At 43.5% G+C, this 9338-nt stretch overlaps 1 protein-coding gene across 1 annotated transcript in view; it reads right to left on the minus strand.

The window, feature by feature from the left end:
- Positions 1-7478, minus strand: part of brinp1 (bone morphogenetic protein/retinoic acid inducible neural-specific 1) — a 100661-nt gene extending 93183 nt beyond the window's left edge. The window contains exon 1 of the mRNA XM_066712613.1: positions 7083-7478. The gene's annotated coding sequence lies outside the window, so the exon portion shown is untranslated. The remainder of the gene's footprint in view (positions 1-7082) is intronic.
- Positions 7479-9338: the final 1860 nt, after the last annotated feature.

Below are 9338 nucleotides of genomic sequence, written 5' to 3' on the forward strand. Positions count from 1 at the left end.
GCTGTTGGCTCAAGCTGATGTGCTCCACGGATCAAACTGTGGCTGATTTGATTTTGAGAAATAAAGTCAAAGGAATAGACTCGTACAGGCCCGGCTAACTACCTTCGGCCCGGGCCACCGCATCATAAAGTGTGACTCGATTCCAAATCAGTTTCTTGTGGTTCTGAGAGTCGGAAACGTCCCAAAAATGCAAGCTCAACACCAAGGTGAGACAGATGTTGCATATTTCTTCTGCTAAGCAGCACATGGATGCAATCTCAACATCACCTCTACCTGTGCGTGGGTTTTCGCGTGAGAGGCCGGGGTGTGTGGACGCCAAAGCAAGGCAGGGCTGGAGATAAATCACAGGTCAGAGGCCGGGCTGTCTGGAGACACCTGTGTGGATAATTACAGGCGCTCTCCCGGGGAGAATATCTGATCGATTAAGGTGCAGCCTGAACTCTTGAACTGGATGGTATGTAAGAGGAGTCGAGATGAAGCGCTCTGAAATGAGATTTCTGCGGAGGTGAGGAGGTGGGCGCTTTTTGTGGTGAACTCGGGGCGCCGCGTGTGGATTTATATTGCGTCTCGGCTTTTCAGTTGTGAAATGAAGCGCAAGCTGTTTCTGTTCGTGTTTACAGGTGGAGTCGAAGGGATTCTGTCGGACCATACGGCAAAGTCACACTGTTATACAAGAATCAGCATTTTTTGTTGCTGTTTTTTTTGTGGGGTCTTAGCATTTTGCTATTTCCGAGCAATGGATTTTTCATACCACACATGCTGACTTATGGGATGCTCGCTGAGATTTCATATCGAGTTTTTTTATTTTTAATACACACACACACAGACATTATATGCATGGATAGATATAGATATATAAAAATCTCCCGGATCTAACTTGTACTGTGAGAGAAGCTACCGGTCACGGATTTGGGCCAACTGGCAACTACTTTCTCTCTCTCCTACGTGGCGTCATTTTTGGTTGACGTTGATGTATAAATAATAACGGCAATTTCGAGTGGGACTGATTGAGGCAGCGGCCCAAAGCTGTGTCTGAACGGTGGAAATGGGAGAAACCGCAGTCACTCCACGGCATTATCGGAGCCATTATTCTGATGTGCTAGTTTGTTTGGTTGGTTTTGTTTAAACAGTAAATGTGTGTCAATTACAATTACAACAGCATAATGATACCAGAACGTTCTGCAAACTGCCGGAAGCAAAGGGATTGCCTACTGAAGGAAACAAATATTATTATTTTAAAATATAAAAACAAGAATTTTGATCTTTCTGGGTGTCTTGTCTCCGACTTTGTGATGGTCATCGTTCTCATCTGATTGTTTGTTTTCTCATAATAATTAGGAGACCATGGAGTAATTCAATTAAACTGCAGAGTCCCAGAGAGACAAAGTGGAATAATGTCTTTTTCACTTTGACTGTTTTTTCACATATAACACTCAAAAGGGTCAATCAGAAAAGTAACCTTCACCTAAAAACCGAATCAGTCCTGTATGTTTTAAAAATGCAAAAACCACCCTTGCCTATCTCCTGAGGACTCTGAGCGCTACAGGCCTTCATTATTTAGACTGAGACATCAAATATTTTTAAAGATAAGTAACTTTGGTGGCGAGGCTTACTTTATTCATCGTATAATTAGAAAGGGCCCGTAGCAGCCCTGAAGGAAAATGAAATGTTTCTCTCTCTCTTTCTTTTTTTTTACACTGAAGTCGTTATAGTTGCACCTCAATCGCTTCAGCTGTGTAATTTTACAACCTGAAATTCCATCTCTTTCAGGGTGAGCTTGTAAAAGTTTATTGCCCCTTTCAAATTACCAGCTCCTCTGCAAGTGGGGGCTGTTTGAGTAATAAATAAATGCAACGGGAGGGAAACAGAAAAAAACCTTCAGCCTTGTAAAACTGACAAGATGAGTTTCAAGTCAATATTGTTAGAGAACCAGGGCATTTAAAAAAAAATATATATATTTAATTGCCAAGAACACAAGTTAAGACAAGTTGTTTTTAAAGCGTAGTTGCATTGAAGGTCCCGAACAGCAATCGGCACAGAGCTGTGTGTGTTGGCCTCCCCTTGGCATCCTGCAGCTTTTTGAATAATCCAGCATTGATCCTCATGTCTTTTCATTTTGCAAGTATCGAAAACTCATTTATGAATCAATCGTCCAAATGGAGTCTCATTAGCAGCCCCCTGCTGCCAGCCACGTTTGAAATACAACTCTCTTTGTATATTGCTGCTACATGTTGCATGCAATCTGCTTTTCATCCACTTAAATAGTAAGTTAAACTGTAAAGGAAAGTTGTGTGTGCTGCAAAATGGCTCCCTTTAGTCACTGTGTGCAGGAAATGGCTCTCTGTCGTGTGTAGAAGTCAAATAACTCCTTCCATCATTGTGAACATGGAAGTTGTGACATATTTGTAGTAGGAACAATAATAATATAATCGTTATAATGTTTGGTTTTGTGACGAGCTCTTTTTGTGCGCACCATAAGAAAGAATCTCTCTGGTGATAAGAATGGACTTTGCATCGCTAATACCAATTTCCTCTCCTGGCCATGTGTCCCAGGAGCGACGCACACGCAGTTCTTTATCTGGACTGTGTTTGATAACTGAGAGGCAGCCTTCACACCAGTCGTCTGTTCCTGAACTTGCATTGGCTTGCAGAGGTCATTAAAAGCACAGACCGATGCTTAGACGTTGTAGCAAACGATGACATCGTGCAAAATGCAGCTACTGTACTTGTGTAAATTACAGGCTGCTGTACTCAGTGGTGGCAAGACTCCCACGGAAAGTACTGCGCACCATTAAATTATTCCCTTCGAAGGAATCCCAAAGAGCATCTGAGAAATCTTTGAACTCCATAAATCCACCCATGCATTCGAAAGTATGTGCTAGAAAAAAAGAAAAAAAACTTCCCAAGTTACAAAGCAGACACATCTCAAGAACACGGAACAGCAACTACTGTTCTCAATCATTGAGTAACAGCTGGCGCTCAGGCACCGCTCCGCTTGTTAGGATGAGACGCAGCGATTGCAGTGAGGCCTGAATTGATGGGGTGCTTGAACCAATGAACTATCCAGCCACTCGGCTCATTGTTACTCAGACTGTTTTATTTCATTATGCCGGGGAGAAGATGCTTCACAGCAAACTCTGGAAATCCTCCAAATCCTCACAGATATTATTCCCTGACCGTGTTTGAGGAGACGTGTTTGTGTATCCCTCTGAAAGCATCACACAGAGCCAGTATAGCCACAGATGTGATTTCAAAACGACGGATCCTCTATTTGCCTTTGTGATCCAAGACACTGTAAAGTCACTTATATTTTCTTATATTGTTCTGACAGAGTTCCTTAAACCCTAAATGTCTCGGTCAGGGGACTGCTCCGGCTCTCAACATTCTCAGTTGTATATATGTGTATAATTTTGCTTTGCGGTTTAAGTTTTTATGCATAACATATATACATATGTTGTTTTGCATTTTCCTAATTATTGACTTAATTGGTCACAATTAATACAACATACAGGCCCTAGCCCTTAAGGATAAGACTTTGGATACTGCAGACTGGTCCAGTGGTCACTGGCTTTGGCTATATGGTAACTATATATATACTGTATATTTGCATAGAGTTCAGTTATGTTTCTGAAGTTCTCTGTAGGAAACATGATGTTCATTAATCGTCATCAGCCACACCAACCTCATAATTCCACCACAGCAAGATCCATAGAGCGTCATTTTCTCGCAAATGCTGATTCTAGTCCATCATGTATCTGATTGACTTCACGTATGATCATGTGATACCCCACTCCCACCCTCCAGCAGAGCAGGGTCATATGGTATATCGTGACACGATATGTTCTGAGAATACCGGTACACCTCATCAATTACTATCAGTTGGAAAGGCCCTTGAAATAATTTTGACTCTTCGGTTTCTACAAAAACACAAAAATCTACAGTTATACATTCATATAATTGTGTCATTTCAATATTTAAATTGTTTCCAATATGTAAATGCCCCAAAAGGACTTAGCAATAGCATGGCTGGTCAGTCTTCTTACGAGCACATCGCTGTTTGAACAGAAACAAGCTGTTAAAATGCACTCAAGTGAAAATGGATTATTGTACATCAAAACGCCATCATGGCATGTCTATTAAATGGTTAAAAGCATGCAGATGTGCAGAACAGTGTTGACCAAGAGAGCCCACTATGAAGAACACGTTCAAACCGGCCGTGCGCAAAGTGGAAAGACTACAACACCTTCACGTATTCATGTGTAAAGAAAGTGTCATTTCATTAAGAATGAAAAAAAGCTTTTCTGGACAAAAGCGTGGTGCATTAATTTCCATTATATATATACAGGTAAATGCAATGCAAGATAATCGGCTTTTAGATTTAGTGTCAAGCAACTTAAATAGATTTTAACCTTGGAGAGATTTGTAAAGATAAGAAAATAGACAAATGCCCGCCTCTGTCCGGATTTCTGCTTGTGCCCTTTATCCATACAGATCAAACCTCAGTGTATAGCCTTTAAATGTATATATGTATATTGGGAAAGAGCCGAAAATAATTACTTCGTCATGGGATGCGCAAATTAATGTTGAATCAGAGGCAACACAGTCTTTCCCATATACTTTACCCAAAAAGCTGCTGCAAAGATTTTGTTAAATTACCAATGTTTTTTTTGTTCGTTTGTTTTTTTGGTATTTTTGGTATTTTCTCCCCTGCTTCGTAATTAACCTCAGAAATAGCAGCCATCAATAACATTACTATACACCCCACAATCAACTGGAGCATTGATCATTAAGCTTTCCTTCATCATGCATCCGAGCAAGGTTGATTCATGTTTAAATGCCCAATATCTGTAATGTTAAGGTAGCTTAACTCGCTGTTGGAGGGAGAGAGAGAGAGAGAGAGAGAGAGAGAGAGAGAGAGAGAGAGAGGTGAGTGTTGGGGGGTCAAGCATTCACCAACGAAATATTAAAATAAACTGGTATACTTCATATTCATAAATGCTAAAACGTCTTCCTAAAAATAATTGCACACTGCCTTCAGCTAATATTGTATTAGACTAGATAACGTTCGTTTTGTACTGTTAATATGAGTATTATTTCGATTTAAATATTTAGATAGGTATTAATTTATCAGAAAGACGCCTTTACAATCGAGCAATGTGCCGTGTTGACATGTGTACAGAATGACTGCGTTTTAATTCTAGTGACAACTATTCTTTTGACAAAATCAACATTAGATCGGTTGTACAGACAGCGTCGTCTTAATAACGGGATGCGGAACTGAAAACGCACCTCAATCATAATAAAACATAATAATGATGCACATTTATTCTAAAATATACATCTATTTTCCATGCAGTCTAAGTGCTTTAGCAAGTAGTTACGTTTTTGTTTTTTATAGATCTGTCAGTCAATTCTAATTCCTTGACAATCAATAACACTCTTAGCAAACTTGTCTGGAAATCTCAAGTCACCAAATATAAAAAGAGCAAGATCTCCCCCTACTGCCGGGTTTCGGAAACATCTGTTCAAACAGCTGGAGCAATAGCATGAACTGGACCTGTTTTTACATATAATATTGCCTTAGTAGCATTAGACAAATACAGTTGAAACTGGTGTGGTTTCACACACACATACACACACTGTATACTAGAATCTAAACTAGTGAAGTATTGAATTACTCTCAATGCATGTGTGTGTAAGTGCTCTACTCCTTCTCTACTCCGACCTGTACAGTAAACGCGCTAATGTCGCAGTTTGCACAGAGGTCGGACGCCGTGGGTCTAAAACAAGCGCATCTAGAGGACGTGGACGGGGTGTTTAATGATGATGATAATTCATCCAGTACATCCACTGGTGAGATGCGATCATATGTTTCCAAACCGACCCGGTAATGAGGTCTTGAGGGTTAATTTATGAAGTGTGTGCAGTGTCTCCTAGGCTAAGTCTGTCACAGGGAGGTTGATTTGTGAATGCTTCAGCTGTGGTGTACCTGGAGTACTGTGCAAGTAGAAATAATAGCAGTGTAGTGGGGGGTAGTGTTATTTGTCACTATGTTTTAGAAGACACACACACATAATATTGCAATGCATGTGTAGGGTAAGCGCATCTTCAGTGCTGTTATCTGTGTCTGTATCGCTTTCGGAGGCACAGTCCATGTCTGTGGATACACAATAAACTTCCTAACCTTTCTCTAAACCGGAGGCTGATTTAGCATCGCCTGTCTCCTTCATTCCTCACACTCCAGCGGACCAGCCGCGGGATTCACGCCGTCAGCAAACTGGAGTGCAGCCGCGTTTCAGTCGTTTTCTCTCCTGCATTGAGGTACCGTGTTTCCTCCGCCTATTTTGTGGCAAGTCATACATGTGCAGCACCCAGATAACCGCGAAAGTGCAAAAAAACGACGATGCCATTCAAACAATTTCGAGATCAGCAGCAACACAGCCATTACGCCTTCGTGTGCGATCACACACACACCGCTACGCTGTCCAGCAAAGTAGAATTCAGTGGGATTGTAATCATGTTTGGATGACGATTCTCTGCATAACCCAATTTCATGCCACGTTATTTAGAAACTGGGTACTGGTTTCTTTGGTGGCAAGGGGGCAATTTTCCAAGCGCCCAGGCATGAGTCCGTCCCTCCGTGGTCAATAAAAGGAAACCGTGCGTGGACGGAAAGCAGATCTGGTCTCCGAGGCTGGTTTGTGCGCGCAATGCTCATTCCCGGCGAGCGGATGCAAGCCCTGTCCCCTGTAATGTAGCCTATAATGCACAAAATAGTTGCACACTGTCTTTCAAGACATATGCAAACATATATTAACGCGAAACCGTCCTATCTGAGCACGCATTTGCGAGGCAGCTGAAAACACAGCAACTGCGCACTCGCTTTTTATCATCACCATCATCATACAAATAATAACAAGCCGCATCAGGACCAGCATCATAATTCAACGATAACAACACTTAAGTGTAATTCTCCGGCGCCCATGCCCCCGTTTGGAAAACGATCGTGCTGCATAACCCCAGAGCCCGAGCAATACACCACTTCTGTGCCTCCTCGGTTCTTTTAAATATAGGCGGCTTACCTCAAATTGATTCTCCCCTATTGCTGGGATCTGAAGTCCCCAATGTTTTATTCTGTTGCAGGAAAACTTCTGCTGCTGGAGCCCGTGTATCCAGTGTGCATGCTGGTAGCCCAATCTGTGATGCGGGATTGCGGATGGTTTGGCAGTCCTTCTCATGCTCGAGAGAGAAAAATCCTCCTGCCTGATGAGCTTGTAGTCATCAATGTAGAGAGTGAGAGATACCACAGGGGGAGAAAAAAATATCCGGTATTTGCTTTAAAACCGATCGGGAGCAGGAAGAGAGGATGCGGCTCTGAGCGGCGAGGTGGAGAGGTGCGGGTAGATCACAGGGAAGGTGCAACTGAGCCGCGGAGTGGATGTGGAGAACTAGGATAGAGACTAGGGGGAGGTACTGAGAATGCAGTTTTGTGTTAGAAGAGGATGGCTGTGCTAGACAGTGAGGGGGTGGGACCGGATCACAGGAGTGAATGGGAGAGAGAGAGAGAGAGAGAGAGAGAGAGAGAGAGGGAGAGAGGGTGGGGGGGTCGTGTAGGGGGGATCCTGTCTTGAGTTCTCTGTTGATAAATAAGGCGCTTATTTGGGTCCCCTGGGGGGTCGGCACCTAGCAGCGCGGAGCAGCAGATCCCAAAACAGGCGGAGAGGGACAGCAGCCTGGAGGGGCAGGACTCGTCCGCAGCCCTGAACCCTAACGGATGGCGATTCCCAATGAGAAGAAGCCAGTCCTGAGCCACTTCTCCCGGAAGAATCAAATCGAGTCAAATCACTGCGAATGAGATGAAAAGTTTGCTGCATGCCCCTCCAGTCACTGCGCCCCCCGCTGAATCACACAGCGGGCACCTGTCACATTGATCCGGAGCGCGTCCGCAGGGAGTCACATTGATCCGGAGCGCGTCCGCAGGGAGTCACATTGATCCGGAGCGCGTCCGCAGGGAGTCACATTGGGAGTCACATTGATCCGGAGCGCGTCCGCAGGAAGTCACATTGGGAGTCACATTGATCCGGAGCGCGTCCGCAGGGAGTCACATTGGGAGTCACATTGATCCGGAGCGCGTCCGCAGGGAGTCACATTGATCCGGAGCGCGTCCGCAGGGAGTCACATTGGGAGTCACATTGATCCGGAGCGTCTCTCCCTGCGCGCTGATCCAGCCCCCCCGCCACCCATCGATCGCCTGAGTTCACAAATGCGTCGCTGTCGCCGGGAAATTCCTAACAACGACAATTTGCCAATACAAAGGATCAATCGGCTAGGACATGTTAATCGACAGGTTGATCACGTTGAAGCAACATCACAATGTGCGCCCTAGACCCCTGGCACGATAAAACAAATAAACACATACATACATAAATCAGTTGAATTATAAATGTGACTATTCCCAGCACCTGTTGAGGGGATGCTCGCAGTGTAAGAGAGAGACGGCCTCGGTTTGTCCTCCATCATCCTCCTGCTCTTGGGCTGTCGATCTGCCCACAGACCTGCTATGTTCCCCCCCCCCCCCCCCCCATCCTTGCTGGTGAAAGAATAAGTCACACAAAGCACCAGAATGCACTAGAAACTTCATTTTAATCTCATTACAGAGTGAAGTGTGTGATGCAATTATGTAGGTGTGCTGGAGAAGTACATCTTGAGAATATCTATTTCATGTTTTGGTTTATTTAATTTATGGTCTTTTTTATGATTATTGTTTTATTGTGAATATTTGAGGGAGATAATGTTAGGCTGAGATATACAGGATGCAAGGTCAGTGTCTTTCAAAGGCCTCAACAGCAGCACGCTTATCAAAATATGTGATACATGTTTGTAAGTAGTTTGAACAATAAATACATTTACTACAGTTAAAATATTTGTAAATGGTATAATCCCCCATCTTTGAACCTTTGATCAATTCTGGTGACAATATACCATTAATATATCAACGTCTAACACACAGATTTATATACAAAGTCTTCTGTTTGATTTAATCAGTAAGGAATTATATCCTACATTATCACTGTTGCACTGTTGTTTACTATATATATACACACACCCACACCCCCACACACACTGACTGATACAACAAAACATTAGAAACACCTGCTCTTTCCATGGAATGAGCTAACGAGGTGAGTCCAGATGTTCAGATCATCTGTGGGCTGAGATGGACAAGTTATTCTGAGTAGAGCTTCACCACCAGCCAACCTGACACAACTGTGGGAAGCAGGGGAGTCAACATGGGCAGCATCCCTGTGGAGCGCTTTCCACACCTTGTGGAGTCCATG

This window comes from Amia ocellicauda, chromosome 9, assembly GCF_036373705.1.
Source record: "Amia ocellicauda isolate fAmiCal2 chromosome 9, fAmiCal2.hap1, whole genome shotgun sequence".
Lineage (NCBI taxonomy): Eukaryota > Metazoa > Chordata > Actinopteri > Amiiformes > Amiidae > Amia > Amia ocellicauda.